We start from the raw sequence: 14,890 nt of genomic DNA, 5'->3' as shown, positions 1-14,890 counted from the left end.
AAACCCAGCTTTGCAACCAGTCCTTGCATTTATGACCACCGCATCACGTAATCACCATTTGCATGGTTCACAACTGGCTTCCGACAAGTAGAGTTAATGGAGAACACAGAAGTAAAATCGCAAGTCGCAGCCACACGATGTTTCGCTTAATGACTGTGATTTGCTTAACAATGGAAGTGGAAGTGACGCTGTAAGCCTGTCGCAGTCACATGATTTTCTGCATAGCAACTATGGCGTTTAACAATGGAGTTGCCAGTCCCAATTGTGGTCGCTAAGCGAGGACTACCTGTGCTATTATGATATAAAATGTTAAGCCGACTATGTATTTCTTGTTTTTAAAAATTATTATATAAGAACTAATTATGAAATCAATATTCTGATGTTTAGAATATCAGCACTATACAAGTATTCTGATGCACACATGGGCCAAAGATCCCATCTAACAGAGACCAAAAAAAAAAAACCCTTCAAATTTACCTGAAACAGATATTGGTTTACTCCAGTCCTGTCCAACCTGGAACCCTCCAGATGATTTGGACTACAGCACCCATCAGTCTTGACCAGTAGTAATGCTAGCTGGAGTTGCTAAGAGTTATACTTCCAAAGATCTTCAAGTACTAGGTTCCATCATGCTATCACTACAGTACTTATTTGCAGAATATAATTAAATACAAGCTTAACCTAATTTGGTTTCAACAGTTATGCTTTAAAAATAAACTAATACCCAGTTTAGGGCAGCACAATGCAATGCCATTCAGGAAGACTAGTAAATATAATTCATGAAATGCTGTTTGAAAAGTAGAGGATCCTAGAGTTCCATCTGCAAGAAAATTAAGTCCCTTGCTTTGGATGTCCTTTGGTCTCAGTATGCCACAAAAAGCATGTTACATTTCACAGAACTGAACATCTAACTATATTCCTGAGATTCTGCAATGTAGAGGCCACAAAAGGATCTGTGCTTAACTAGATGCAACTAACTCTAAAAATCTTGTTGCTGAAAACTACTTGTCCTTTTACTCTGTCTCAGGAAAGTTTTTGTCTTTTTAGAACAAGGAAGGTGGTCCAATAAAAAGAGATAATCATCACCTATTTTGTATCTCTAAGTCTTTAGGACTAAGTTTGAAAAAGCTATCAATATAATTAGGCAAATGCTGATTGTATTAGTCTTGATTTAATCTTGGATTATTCTGAAACTAGACTTGTTTCCAGAGATGATCTTGTTGAAAACTGCCAAAACTTAACTTTCTTTATGCTTATTTTGTATGTCACTCACTCAGATCACAGGTAAGAGCATCTAGCATTTTATATCACATTTTATACACACAATCTCAGTAATCCTTGCAATAATTCACTGCTATTATGTTTTATACTGCAGACCAGAGAAACTGGGGCAAAGAGAGATTTGGCAAGGCCAGAGTTTCAATCAGTTGTCACAGCTTGCATTCTTAATGACAGCAAAACACTTTTTTGTACCTGGCATGGTGCAAAGCACAGTTCTGTGAATAAATATTTGTCTTCTTTTGGATTTCCTGAATTTTTGGATAACTTTTTCACTGATGTTATTAAAGCTTTACTTGAGTCTTACTGCTACTATCTTTCAGAGTTCTCTGATACAAAGCAGAATTTATGCTGTCTTCAATGCTGGCAAATCATCTGATCCAGAGGCAGCAAAGCATCCCCAGTCCTGGAACTACCATCTCTACCCTCAGGAGTTCATATGAGGAATGCAGAGTTTGGTTTCTGACATATATAATTATGCCCATGTACAGCTTGAAAAGTTCTATTGTTGACTCATCTGTCCATAGAACATTCCTCCATACATTTTTGGCAACATTCAGCCTTGCTGCTCTCCTATGAACCTCCACTTTCATCTAGAGCTTTATTGATGGTGAAATCGTGGCTTAGCCAAAGTAAGAGAGGCCTGCAGATCTCTGGATATTGTTCTGAGATTCCTAGTAAATTCACAGTGATTTTTTTTTTCTGTATTCTTGGAGTGATTTTGACAGGATGCCACTCTTGGAAGATTCACTATTGTCCCAAATATTCTCCATTCCAAGATTATGTCCCTTACTGTGGGTTGGTGGAGTCAGAAAGCCTTAGAAATTGTTCTGAAAGCTTTGTCTGATAAGCAACACTTTTTATGGGGTCTTCAAAAATTTGTTTTGAGCAGGGCATAATATACCTCCAGAATCGCTATGGTGAGAACATCACTGTGACTAGGAGAACCAAAATTGATTTGACCTAAATCAGCCCTGATTGTCTGATGGGGTCCTCAAGAAATAGACCTAATTATCCCTTTAACTGAATATATTAAATTAAGAGGCAATAATTTTTTTCACATTGGCTCAGCACATGCTTACGAAACAAATGAAACAAGCATCAAATATTGCTGTTCTTTTATAGAATCTTAGAATGTAGGGGTTGGAAGGTACCTGGGGTAACATCTAGCCTAATATAGGAATCCTCTACTTAGTATCCAAGACAGATGGCCATCCAGCCTCTCTTTAAATACCTCATGTGAAGGAAAAACCACTACTTCTTGAGGCAGGCTGTTAGATTGCTGAATAGCTCTTACTGTAAGGAAATTTTTCCAATGATCAACCTAAATCTACCCTCTTATAATTTAAACGAACTGTTTCTGGTCCTCTCTTCTGAAACAATACTGAAAATTCTATTCCATCTCCTACATGACAGCCCTTCAAATATCTGTAGACTGCTTTCATGTCTCCCCACAGTCTTCTCCATTGCTGACATATCCAACGCTTCCAACTGTACTTCATCAGGTTTACTTTTAGGTCCCTTATCATCTTGGTTCATCTCCTCTGCACATGCTCCAGTCAATGTCCTTCCTAAAATGCAGTGCAATATTCTAGATGCGATCTGCTGAGTGATAAATAGAAACAATTACTTCTCTTGATCTTGACATTATAATTCTGTTGATACAGCCCAGGACTGCATTTGCTTTTTGGGAGCTAGATCACACTGCTGGCTTGTGTTTAGCTTATGATCCAATAAGTAATCCAAATCCCTTTCCCATATATTACTGTCCAGTATGATTCCCCTGCCCTTCCTACACTCATACCTTTGATTTTTCCTACTCAAATGTATGGCTCTGTATTATCTCCATTGAATTTATACTGCTAGTCTTTGCCCATTGTCCCAGCATGTATAGTTCTTCTTGAAACTTGATACTGTCCTCTAAGATGTTTATCTTTGTGTTCTTTGTACTAATATTTGTGTTCTTTGCTTTCTGTGTTCTTTGCAAACTTGATGATGCTATCTTCTAATCCCTCATCCATGTTACTTATTGGAACAGAGCCCTGTGGTACACCATTCAACACTTCCCTCCAGCAGAGCCACTGATGTTGGGTATAATTGTGCAACCAGCTCTGTACTCATCTAAAGATAGCATAGTATCTTTACTATGGCAGCCAATATTTTGCCACCTTCTCTTCTAGAATCTTATGGGAGACAGTTGAAGTTAAACCACACTGCATTCTCCTGGTCAAATATACTGGTTACTCTATCAAAGAAAGAGACCAGGTTGATTTTTCCCAATATATTCTTGATAAACCCAAGCTGGCTTCTGTCAAGCAATTCATTCTTTTCTAAATGCTCACAAACCAACTGTTCAACAATCTGTTTTAGAGTTTGTCCAGTGCTAATGTGGAAATCGGTGGTTCACAGACTAATAAAGCTCCAGGGATTGTTAGGTAAACAATCTGTATAATCTTCTCCATTATTAGTGAAAAGATCCATGCTCCCTGAAGAATCATATGAAGGTTGTTAGAAAGAAACTAAAAAAAAAAAAGACTCTTCTCTACTGTATTAAAGGATAAATTGCTTCTAAATAGGCAATATTGAAATTCTTATAATCCCATCCTTTCATCTCAATAAAACTTGCTAAAGAATTCTTGCTTGGAAAGAAAGAATTACTTTTGGTTTAAGGCAACAGTCAAAGAGCCAGACTGACATCAAGCTGACAGCCTGTAATCACCTAGATCTTCTTTCTTCTCCTTTTTAAAATATAACAACTTTTATCCTAACCCTAACCCTCTGATACTATACCCATTGTCCATGATTTCAAGACTTCCCAATGTAATCGGTCTGATCTTTGGGACTGTAACTCATTCACAATAACATGAAGCTTGAGGCAGCTGCTCATCAGGGAGTCTAGAAACATCATCAATAATGAGGTCCTGGAATCTACTCTGATTTCTAAGTAGAAGTTTCTAAGTAGAAGATGAATTCTTGAGAGGCTTGGTCTTTCATGTCACATTTCTCCTTTCTCTCTGCTTGGATTTCTATTTGTTCACTCAGACCTTTTATTTATCAGCAGCACCCACACGAGATCTGGTTTGATAGCAAACATATACCAAAATTCAGAAAATCCAAAAGAGGGATTTAATTGAGTCTTAAATTAGACTATTTCACTACTCTGTAATTCACTCACTGATTTAAGGCAACAGTAAATTGCTACATCATTTTTTTTTTGTGGATACACCTAGGACAATGACAAATCCAGAAAATATCTAACTATTTAATCCTGGGGACATTTTTTTTCAAAAACAAGTCCCTCTGCATTCAGTGCAGCTTACTCTTATTTTGCATGTACACTGCAGTTATATAAATTATTTGCATTGGACCTCGGTGATAGTGGGAAGGGAAGAGTCAATATAGTTAAACTCCAGCTTGTCCGATGGCCTCAGATCACTCAGTCTTCACAACACAACATCATTAGCATGATTGTAGCAACACTGATATTCCCACACATACACAAATGGAATGCATTCCATTCAAGAAGGGAATTTTGCATTCAAGTTCCCATCCTTTCCACTTGCTTTCCAAATATCTCCTTGAGTTATTAAGCCAAATACACATATTGCTCCATTGTTTTACATTTATTAAAAACTGAAATACCTCTGAACCCTGGGAGGACTGACATCTAATTCAGAATAGGCTTTATGTCAACTTCCAGCTTAACCCACTGACTGCTTCCTTCTCCAATTCAGTAGGATGCAGGAAGACAATGCTGAAATAAATATGATCCACTTGTTCCTTGGCCAATGCAAGAACATGGAATTGCCAGTATGGTCTGCCAACTCACTGTCAGCTTTTATGCCAAAGGATATTGTTTCATGGCAAATTGCCCCAACTACTCATCCTACAGGTATCCACAAAAAAAAGCACTGAAGCACATGTAATAGTTGGCTGGTCTGAGTCAACTATCTAACTTCTGAAGGTGGGCTAATATTCCATATATTTTTTAAAAATAAATTAGGCCATTAGTGCTAGCAGAAAAGAGGAAGAAAGGAGGGAGATAATGGCTCACATCTGCCAACTCTCCCTATTTATTTGGCCAGTCTTGATTGCAGAGGCTTATCCTGCTTTAAAACCCCAACTTGTGAAATCAAGGTTGTTGGGTACTCCCTGCAAGTTGCAGGCTCAGCACAAAACAGGCAGTACAGTGGCACCATTCGGTTGTAGTTTCATGGCAGAAGGCACAAAGCAGCAGAGTGGGTGGGGCTGGGTGGTTGAGCAGAGCAATGAGGCTGCAATTTCTGCAAGGGGACAAGGACAACCAGCTAGAGAGATTGATACATACACACGTACATCCAGAAATCACTTGAGGGGGATCCCCATTTGGAACGTGGAGATGATGTGAGCAGGGATGATGGCTGAGGGAGAGAAAGAGAGAGCAAGAAAAGCCCAGAAAAGTCTCTGTTATCTGTGGGGTGGTACTTCTTTGATTCTTCTTCCTTCTTGGCAGAGCAGAGACATTAGGGCATCAAGTCATTGAGGTTTTGCCCTCTTGGCTTGTGCATGCAGTTGCATGGAGGAAAAAGATTGCAAGCTTCAACTTTTGTCTTTCACCTCTGCAGAAGACCAGGTACTGTGCTATGGGTGTTAGGTATGGTATTGTACATATGAATTTATCCTCCATTCTATGCATGTGGATGTCTGTGTATTTCTTAGGAGCAGTGCCTGTATGTGAGTAGCTTCTCAACTTGAGGGCAGGGTGGGAGTAGGCAGGAGAGAAAAAAAAGAAGCACTTGACTTTGAGGCACCAAACGTCATCGTGCAATCTGGGATTTGGGTGGTCGCAGAAGACTTTTGGTTAGATCAAGGCATATTTAATTATCAAGCTTCAATCACACTCTTTTTTTAAAATCCAGAACAGAGTTGGGAACAAGAGTCAGTGACAAGTTCTACTTCAGAACTTCTGCTTCGGATACCTTTCACTCGCTCTTTAAAAACAGTTGTTGGTTTGGGCTTATGAAACATGGATCCCATAATGCTTTGGCTTCAGTGATTGATGGGCTCTATCCCTTCAGGGCTTGAGAGACAGGAGAGGGGGGAGAGGAAAAATAAACAAACAAATCCAATTTTACAAAGTATTTTGAGTTGTGTTCCAATGGAACAAAAATCCATTTGAAATATTCCAGTAGAAGATTCTGAATGGGGCTGTTTTATTCTGAGCTGGGAAAGCTTTTCATCTTTCCTGTATGCTTTATTTTTGAACTTCCTAAATCTGCTTGTTTATCTTTCTTGTGCATCAAAGATGTAGTTTGGACTCCATAAGGACTCACTACCTTTATGCTTCAGATAAAAATGCTTTGAACTTTCATCTGCTCTAGATTAATGTAACAGAGAACACAGGAGTGACAGGTTTCAAAAGAAGATGGGAGGCTGATATCTGAGCCATCGATTTTTAGCAGCACATAATTCCCACTAGTTCCTGATTGCTCGTACTTCCAAAACTTGCTGCACCATCTATAAAAGTTGAATGAGGAATTACTGACACTTGGTGGGAAATTATCTAACCATCCCATCATTCAAGTGAATGGCAAGTTTGCTTTTTATATACCATGGTTCCTTCCTGCCCAGGCTACATGCTAAAGTGACAAATGAGAGCAAACTACCATCTGAGGCAACAATAGTTTTGGACTCTGACTTCAATACCTTGGATTGTTTAAGCACTCACAACTTGACCTCTGCTACTGTTGTGAATGAAATTGGATCAAATCCAGAATGTAGGAGTATGATCTTATTTTGGACCTTGCCCCACATCTAGTGCTTTGTCACAACAACCTGCAGTTGCACACTGAAAGATGGATGAGTCACCTTTCACTGCAGAATAACAGAGAGAGAGAAAGAGAGAGAATGCTAATAAAACGCTGAAGGATGTGTGGTTAGCATGTTTTATCTTGTAAGGCAAATAAGTAACAGATTGGGATGGGTCATCTAAGACAACAAGGAAGGGCAAGGCACTAAGCTCTCCTGTGTTTTAGGCACAACCTGAATCAGCACCCTCCATCACTTTATATTCATTATCTTACTCTTCTTCATGCAGGAGATCCAGTTAAGCATCTCATTCTCTATTTTGTTACCCAATCCTAATTAGACCATTTATCAGGGTCAGGTTGGAGGTTGGACTTCGATGGCCTAAATGGCCCCTTTCAATTCTATTATTCTATTATCATTTAATATAAATAATCTTTCTAGACAGACAAGTAATCTCTGTGTTGGTCCCACTAAATAAGCAAATACCTTCAAACAGAGGAAAGAGATCTAAATAGCCACATAGCACAGTGCTCTTCCAGCTTAGCAAAAGTGCTAATTCTGCAGATTCAGAAAACATTTTAAAAGAAACAAAAATAGGCCATGAACTGACTCCTGAGCCATTATGCAGAATTAAGCATTATACAGTACCCGTGTTCATTGTTGATATAATGGAGCTAACCATCTGTACATTAATTAAAGGCACCAACAACTCAGCAAATCTAAACTCTGAATAACAAAAAGAAAACTTACTGTATTGTCTGCCATGAGAACATGACTGAATATTCAGGGATACTGCATTTTTGACAGGAAACTAAGAGAATTTTTAATTTTTTAAGTCTGATGTCCATGTATACAACAATGATCCTTGAACCAAATTTACAGAAGTCTCAACATACTTTAGTTGATTTGGGTTGGGATGCCAACCGTGTTTTACTAGAAATACCCTTATGCCTTTCAACCACAGCCCACATAAAGGCTGATGAAAACCACTAACATTCTGTGGCTAGCTTTGCAAAACACATCATACTACACTAAAATGGGTTTGGGTAGTTTGTGGTTCACCATGTTGTAGGAACCAAGTCAGCACATTAAAGCTATGATAAGGTTTATTCGTTTAGGCACCACATATTTAGTGAAATTAGGTCTATGTTGCAAATGTGAGTAGATTAATAGGTACTGCTTCGGCGGGCAGGTAACAGCATTCTGTTTAGTCATGCCGGCCACATGACCACGGAAGGGTCTACGGACAAACACCGGCTCTTCGGCTTGAAACAGAGATGAGCACCGCCCCCTAGAGTCAGACATGACTGGACTTAATGTCAAGGGAAACCTTTACCTTTACCTTTAGCTTGTTTTAGGAAGCTAGGCAACCTGTCAAAATTACTGATAAAAGGCACTCTAGCCCAAAGATGATAACCTCTACTCCACCTGTCCACATGGGTCTTCCAGATGCATTTGAAGTTGGGGAGCACTACCTAGGCTGTACTGCTGAACAAAACAGAGCTTCCCACTGAAGTCCCCTTAAAAACATGTTTGTACTTTCCTCCATTCCTGGGATAGTGCTGTCTCAGATACCTGGAACTCATGTAAACCTACTTTGCAACAGACTTTTCCAACCTAGAGTCCTCTGGAGGTGTTGGAACTGAAACAACCTTTGGGGAGCTGTATTTCTAAACAATTTGGAAGGCATCTGGGTTGCAAAGCTGCCTTAGAAGAATCTACTGTAGATGATGACTGGTTCACACATTACACTAAGCTGAAGTGATTTTGGCTTAATCTCATGTGTAAGTACAGTCATTGTGATGTGTAAGTCATGATAGATGTCTTAGTATTATATGTAAAACAGGCTAGTATGATTTATCAACAAGCTATGGATTAAACTAACCACATAAGGAATGGCCTGGTTCAAACAGCATATTGTTCTAAGCCAGAATATGCTTTATTTGGTTTTGATTTGGCATGCTGTGTAAACCCAGCCTTTCTTGTTTTTAAACTATGGTTTATGACTTAGCATTTTGTGCAAATCAATCTAATTGTGATTTACTCAGTAAACCATCAAAAAGCAAGCAATATCACAGTGTGATGTGTGAACGAGGTCAGTGAGAAATATAAAAATGCAACTTCTCACCTTGTCCCTCTCTACCCAATCTATTTGCCCATTTAGGGTAGGGCAACATAGGATACCCATTGGCTTTAGCAGACAGGAGAACCAAGTTGGGCCAAAAGAATGGTGGAGAAATTGATTAGGTAAAAGCACTTCTCATCCTTTCTCATAGCTGAGGCATTTGTCAAATGGAACAGGCTCCATCTCTTGGGGGGGGGGGGGGACTGGCAACTACAGAGAAAGCCCTAGGCTAAACAATACAAGGAAATGCCAAAAACCTTTGACAGAGTGCCCAAGCTGCAGAGGAGCCTGCGCTTTTAAAAGTTAAAATCTGGCAGGCTCAGCTTGAGATGGAGGCTTAAGAAAAACTGCACTTGCTGTTATACCCTCTCCGAAACAACCTGTATCCACTATCTTGTTCCAACCAAAAGGATTCTCTGCCCTCCATCAAGTGACAGATAGTTAATATTACTTTTTAATATTGTACTTGATCTTCGTAGATACAGTACAAAGGCAACATAATTCCTGGCTGAAGCTTTTTGTCTGTCTTAAAAAACTGCCTGCTTAAGACAGGCTTCGCTGGTATTTAATCATTCATGCAACAAGGTTACACAGATGAGATCCTCCCCAAAAACTCTTAGTCACCTCTGCTTCCCGCACTGTGGCTATTAAAAGCTTAGGTGCACTTTTCAAGGTGAGGATTCTAATTACTGACATAGCCTAGAAATGAAGCCATGAAGTCTCTACAGAGACTCTACGGAGTCTCTACAGAGACTTCACAGGAATGCCATCAAAGAAGAGTGGATCGGCCTTCTCCAGTGTAACGAACCTTAAGTTTCTTAAAATTTAGCAATGACCACTCTGCATTAAGACACTGCTCCAGAACAACTTTTCACAACCCAACATATTCCAAAGAGAATGGGACTGTATCTCCCAGAATTCCCAGTCAGTATGCTAGCCAGGAATTCTGGAAGATGTAATTACAATTTCTCTGGACAGTGCTCAGTTTCAGAAGGCTGATTTAGAACAGGGTTATAGTTAATCCAGAGCATTCAGTACGACAAGCCCTTCCTGAATTACCTAGCTTTTCAAGAGAGCATTTCTTAACAGGAAGGGCAAAGGCTGTATATAAAGCACAAAGAAGAAGAAAATGCAAGGGGTCTTTAATGAATCCCAAAATCCCATGCTTTAACTCCTCCTCCTGTAACCTTCTACATGCAAAACCTTAAAGGAATGGTGTTCTTCCACCTTGTCCATTAAGTAACTTTAGCAGTGGAGAGGTGATGAAAACAGCTATAAAATTTCAGTCGATACACCTTTTAAATTGTCATTTCCGAAACATAACGTAGCATTTTAATTCTACTGCTGGTCATAAGGAACCATGCATGCAGACTGCAGCATCCTCTTTTCAAAACATAAATGCACAGAGCAGAAAAGTATATCCTTCTCCCCCTTTCTGTCTTTGATGCAGTAAAAAGTTAGGGAACTACATTGTATTGGCTCAAGGCTATATAGGTACAGGTAGCAGGTTTGGAAACTAACAGCCTAGATGTATAGCTTTCTAGACAAGGCTAATGTTCTGCTATTAAACAACAAGGCTAAAACTCTGGAGAAAGCTTAGGTTGCAAGCCAAATGAAACAAACCAACCAGTATTTCTCATTTCCCTCCTTGGCTAAGCCAGCCCTACCTTTGTGAGCGCTCCCCATCCCTGCTGTGTCACTCCTCTCGACTGGGCTGGTGCTGTTTGTACAATGGCGTTTCTTTCTGCAGAGCAACCTCTCCACTAACTTTAACACCCCCCACGCATTGATTGATGCATACTGCAGTCGCTGCAAACCTTGTAGCCCACAGCTGGAGGGGGTGGAGTGGGGAGTCTAGGATCCTCTCCCCTGCTGTCTGGCCAGAACCTCAATGATAGAGTTGTCTGCCTCTCCATGACTCACACTCTCTCTCTCCCCCACACCACTGCCCCCCCTCCCTGAAGGATTTCCCTTTTTCCACACAAATCTAGCAGATGGCTTTAGACTAATAGCAGGAATGCTTGTTAGGCACCTAGCAGTATTCATTCAGCCTACCCTATCCCCTTCCCCCTCAAATCACACATTTTAGTCCTCCTTAGCTGTAAACATCTGGCTCATTTCAAAGAAAGCTCCAAGGAACAAATCAGCTCTGTGTTTTCCTTCTCCTATATGCAGCATAATGCCGCAAATACAATAAGGGAAAGTGCCTGAGTGTTTGCTTTCCAGGCCTCTAAAGGGGCCCCATGCCTCTGTTAATGTTGGGTTTTGTTTGTCACACTCCTATTTATTACCTCTATCTAATTAAGAAACAAGTTTTCAGACATCCGTAGCACGTGCCACTGCACAGTGTTAGTAATAACAAAGTGGGAGTAAGGTAGGGAAGAAAGAAAGGCAGTTAACATGCACGGAAAAGCTATTAGGTAGAAATGGAGATGATATATCTTAAGAATGGTCATCATTGTTTCTGAAGTGATTAGACAAACTCCTCAGCTAAACTCTCAGATGGGGCTATGAGTTCCTCTCTAGAAGCTTAATAGAGGATCTAAAACCAGCTGCCAAACCATATCTCACCCATCATTAGTACCCTTTGCAGTTCCAAGCAACTGAATATTTCAGAGTAGGGATTGCTTTACTGTTAGTTATAGTCCCTATACACAATTCATTATTCTAGAATAATGTACACAAATGTCTAAAACAAGATGAAACACAGAGCTAAAAGGTAAACTGGACCTATTAGAACTATTATATCCAGAAAAAGTTAGAGACTACAATCTATATTATCTAGGTTTCCCCTTTCTGATCACTGGCTTACTGAATTATTTAACTATCTTACTAAACTCTCAAAGCTTAATAAATGAGAACAACTAGCTTGGATATATCTTCACTGGCTCCAAACTTGTTTCTGGACACAAGTGAGGGCTTGATTTTGGTCTCTAAACTCCTATGTAGTTTGGGACAAGCATATCTTTGGCAGCTAGACGGGTGGACGATATAATGGATGTCCTTGGAAATGGGAGATGGGTTTTTGGCAGTTTCTTTCTGAAAATTCAGTAGGGTGATCTCAGGAGCTCTAGGGGCAAGGGGGAAAAAAGGAGATTCAGAGAGCATCTACGTCCTGTACTTTTATTTTTGCACAATCAGCTGACTGAGATTAGCTACAACTACTTTGTGAAGGAGTTGGCACACCAACTGTGTGACAAAGGGAAAAGAAGACATGATGATGCAAGTTAGTACTAAAAGCTTTTACCTTAAATGTATTACAGGGAACACACTATACTCCAGCTTTTCTTAAGCACAGGAATTCACAGGGAAGTAAAGAAAGAACTGGCAAACAGAATTATGGAGGAACTATGGATCTGCTAAATCAGTCTTCACCAACCCGACACATTTCCAGAATTCATAGCCAGGCATGCTAATAGGGGATTCTGAGAGTTGTGATCCCAAAACTACTGGAAGACACAAGTTTAGCAAGACCCAATTAGATGAATATTGTCAGTGGTCCTAATTTCTGGCCCTTTGCTTGAAGAATTGTACAGGCTAGAACTAGCATCTGTTCAAAAGAAGATAACAAATAAAAAGAGGTTCTACAAGCACACCTGTCAATTTGCAAATGTTCATCAATGCTAGTCACTTGAAACACATTCTAAATAATATCACACATATTCGGAAGACAATCTGAACATCTGATCTATTATGGCTGGTGATGCAGTCCTGGGTTTTTATTTATTTGTTTGTTTATTTGTCTATCAAATTTATATAGCCACCCATCTCACAAGAAGTGACTCTGGATGGCATACAGTAAAGATATAAAACAATAAAACATGTCAAAAAAAAATAAAGCATAAAGAATTAAACTTCCGGGGGGTTCTGGTGTGGGAGCAATGGAGTCGGGCTGAACTCTACTGAAGCTCTACAGATAGAGTTCTCATTGTGGCTTGATATGAGTTGGAAGGTTTTTCCAGATCGAAAGCAACTCCTGGCGAAAGGAGCTGTGAGTGAGAAAGTGAAAGTGCTCTCTGGACAGCTGACAAGCAAGAAAAACGGCAGACGTCGCTTCTTTGCGAAGCAGAGATTCAGCTGGGAAGCACTTTCTTTTCGGTAAGCAGAAGCTGCAATTGAACGTCTTGTTAAAAGACAATACCCTCGACCACCCCACTTCCTTGGCTATTTTACAACTTAATAGAAGAAAGAAGAAGAGACTAAATGTAGCTGTAGAGATTCAGGAAAGCCTGGTGAGTCACTTTATTTCAAAATGGGTGGATGAACTGTAGAGAAATTAAAAGGAGAAAATAAGGACTACAGGAACAGAGTGCAAATTAATTATTAATACATAGTAGCCATTTTCTTGTGCCTATATTACTTCTCACCATATAGTGGATTTGGTGGACAAAAGCTGTATAGCAAGTTTCTCCTTATAACGTGGTGGATATAACCTTTAAAATACTGTGTATATTGTATGAACACTTTAACAAAGAATACCAGGAGGCAAAACAGAAGAGAATCGGGAGCAGGAGAATATGATGGACTTCGAGCAATGTTTGAAGAGTTTTCTGGAAAGACTTCACAAACAATCTTGCAAAATGTAAATATAATGTTGGAAAAACGTTTTGAAGATTTTGAGAAATGATGGAAACAAAATTTAGATAAAATAAATGAGGAAATAGATGAGGAAACAAAAAAGGTGATTGAAAAGAGTAGAAGAATTGGAAGTAGAGAAAGAAAATGAATTAGACGGAATAGCCCTTTTAGAACTAAGAGACAAGGAATTCAGTCTGAGGTTTAGGGGTACACCAGAAGGAAAGGAGGGTGAGACTGAGGAAACAATAGTCTGAACACAAGCAAACTTGCTAAATTGGGAAGAATATAAGATGGAAGAGGAGATTGAGAAGATGTTTCGTATAAATTGAAAATATGCACAGACACATAATAAACCTAGAGACATATTGATTGAATTTTCAAGGAGAAAAACTAAAGAGATGATATTACATGCACACTTTGACAATAGAATTAGAATTAAAGGAAAAGATATTATTGTGCTTAAAGAAATACCGATAAGAAGTTTGAGAAAAAGAAAGGAATATGTAGGTTTAACGGAAATGTTGAAAAGAAACAACATATCATTTCACTGGGAGAAATTAGAGGGGGTAAGCTTTACCTTTCAGGAAAGGAAGTTTAAGTTGAATTCAATGCACTAGGTTAAAGAATTTCTAGAAAGATACAAAAAGGATTTAGACCATATTAAGACAAATATTAAAGAAACTAGCAGAGAAGAGTCAGCCACAACTTCTAAAGAATATGAAGAATTACTGGCGTGATGGGTATTAGTTATATTACATTCAATATCAATGGGGCAAATAGTCCCCCCAAAAGGAAAAAAATCTTTCACCATCTTAAAAATTTGAATAATGATGTTATTTGCCTTCAAGAAACTCATATTTAAAAAAAGGATGTAAAGTATTTACTTAATAGAAAATTGGGTAATGAATTTGTAAGAGCAAACGATAAGAAAATAAATGGTATAGTAGTATATGTTAGATCTTATCTAACCACGTTTGCTATTTTCTGATGATCAAGGGAGATTTTCTGGGAATTGAAATTGAAGTTCAAGATATGAAAATAATTGTAGTGGGAGTATATGTACCCCATAAAGACACGAAGATTTTTTATGATAATTTAATGGAAGAATTATAAAAATATTCT

At 39.0% G+C, this 14,890-nt stretch overlaps 1 protein-coding gene across 6 annotated transcripts in view; it reads right to left on the bottom strand.

The window, feature by feature from the left end:
* Positions 1-14,890, bottom strand: part of EPB41L1 (erythrocyte membrane protein band 4.1 like 1) — a 212,780-nt gene that overhangs the window by 105,384 nt on the left and 92,506 nt on the right. Inside the window, exon 1 of one of the 6 annotated variants that reach the window (XM_063297196.1) lies at positions 10,858-10,944. The exons of the other annotated variants lie outside the window; for them this stretch is intronic. The gene's annotated coding sequence lies outside the window, so the exon portion shown is untranslated. Of the gene's footprint in view, positions 1-10,857; positions 10,945-14,890 lie in introns of those variants that run through there. 6 annotated transcript variants of the gene reach the window in all.

This window comes from Candoia aspera, chromosome 3 (genome assembly GCF_035149785.1).
Source record: "Candoia aspera isolate rCanAsp1 chromosome 3, rCanAsp1.hap2, whole genome shotgun sequence".
In the NCBI taxonomy this organism is placed as follows: Eukaryota; Metazoa; Chordata; class Lepidosauria; order Squamata; family Boidae; genus Candoia; species Candoia aspera.
This window is presented reverse-complemented; position numbering and strand designations above follow the sequence as displayed.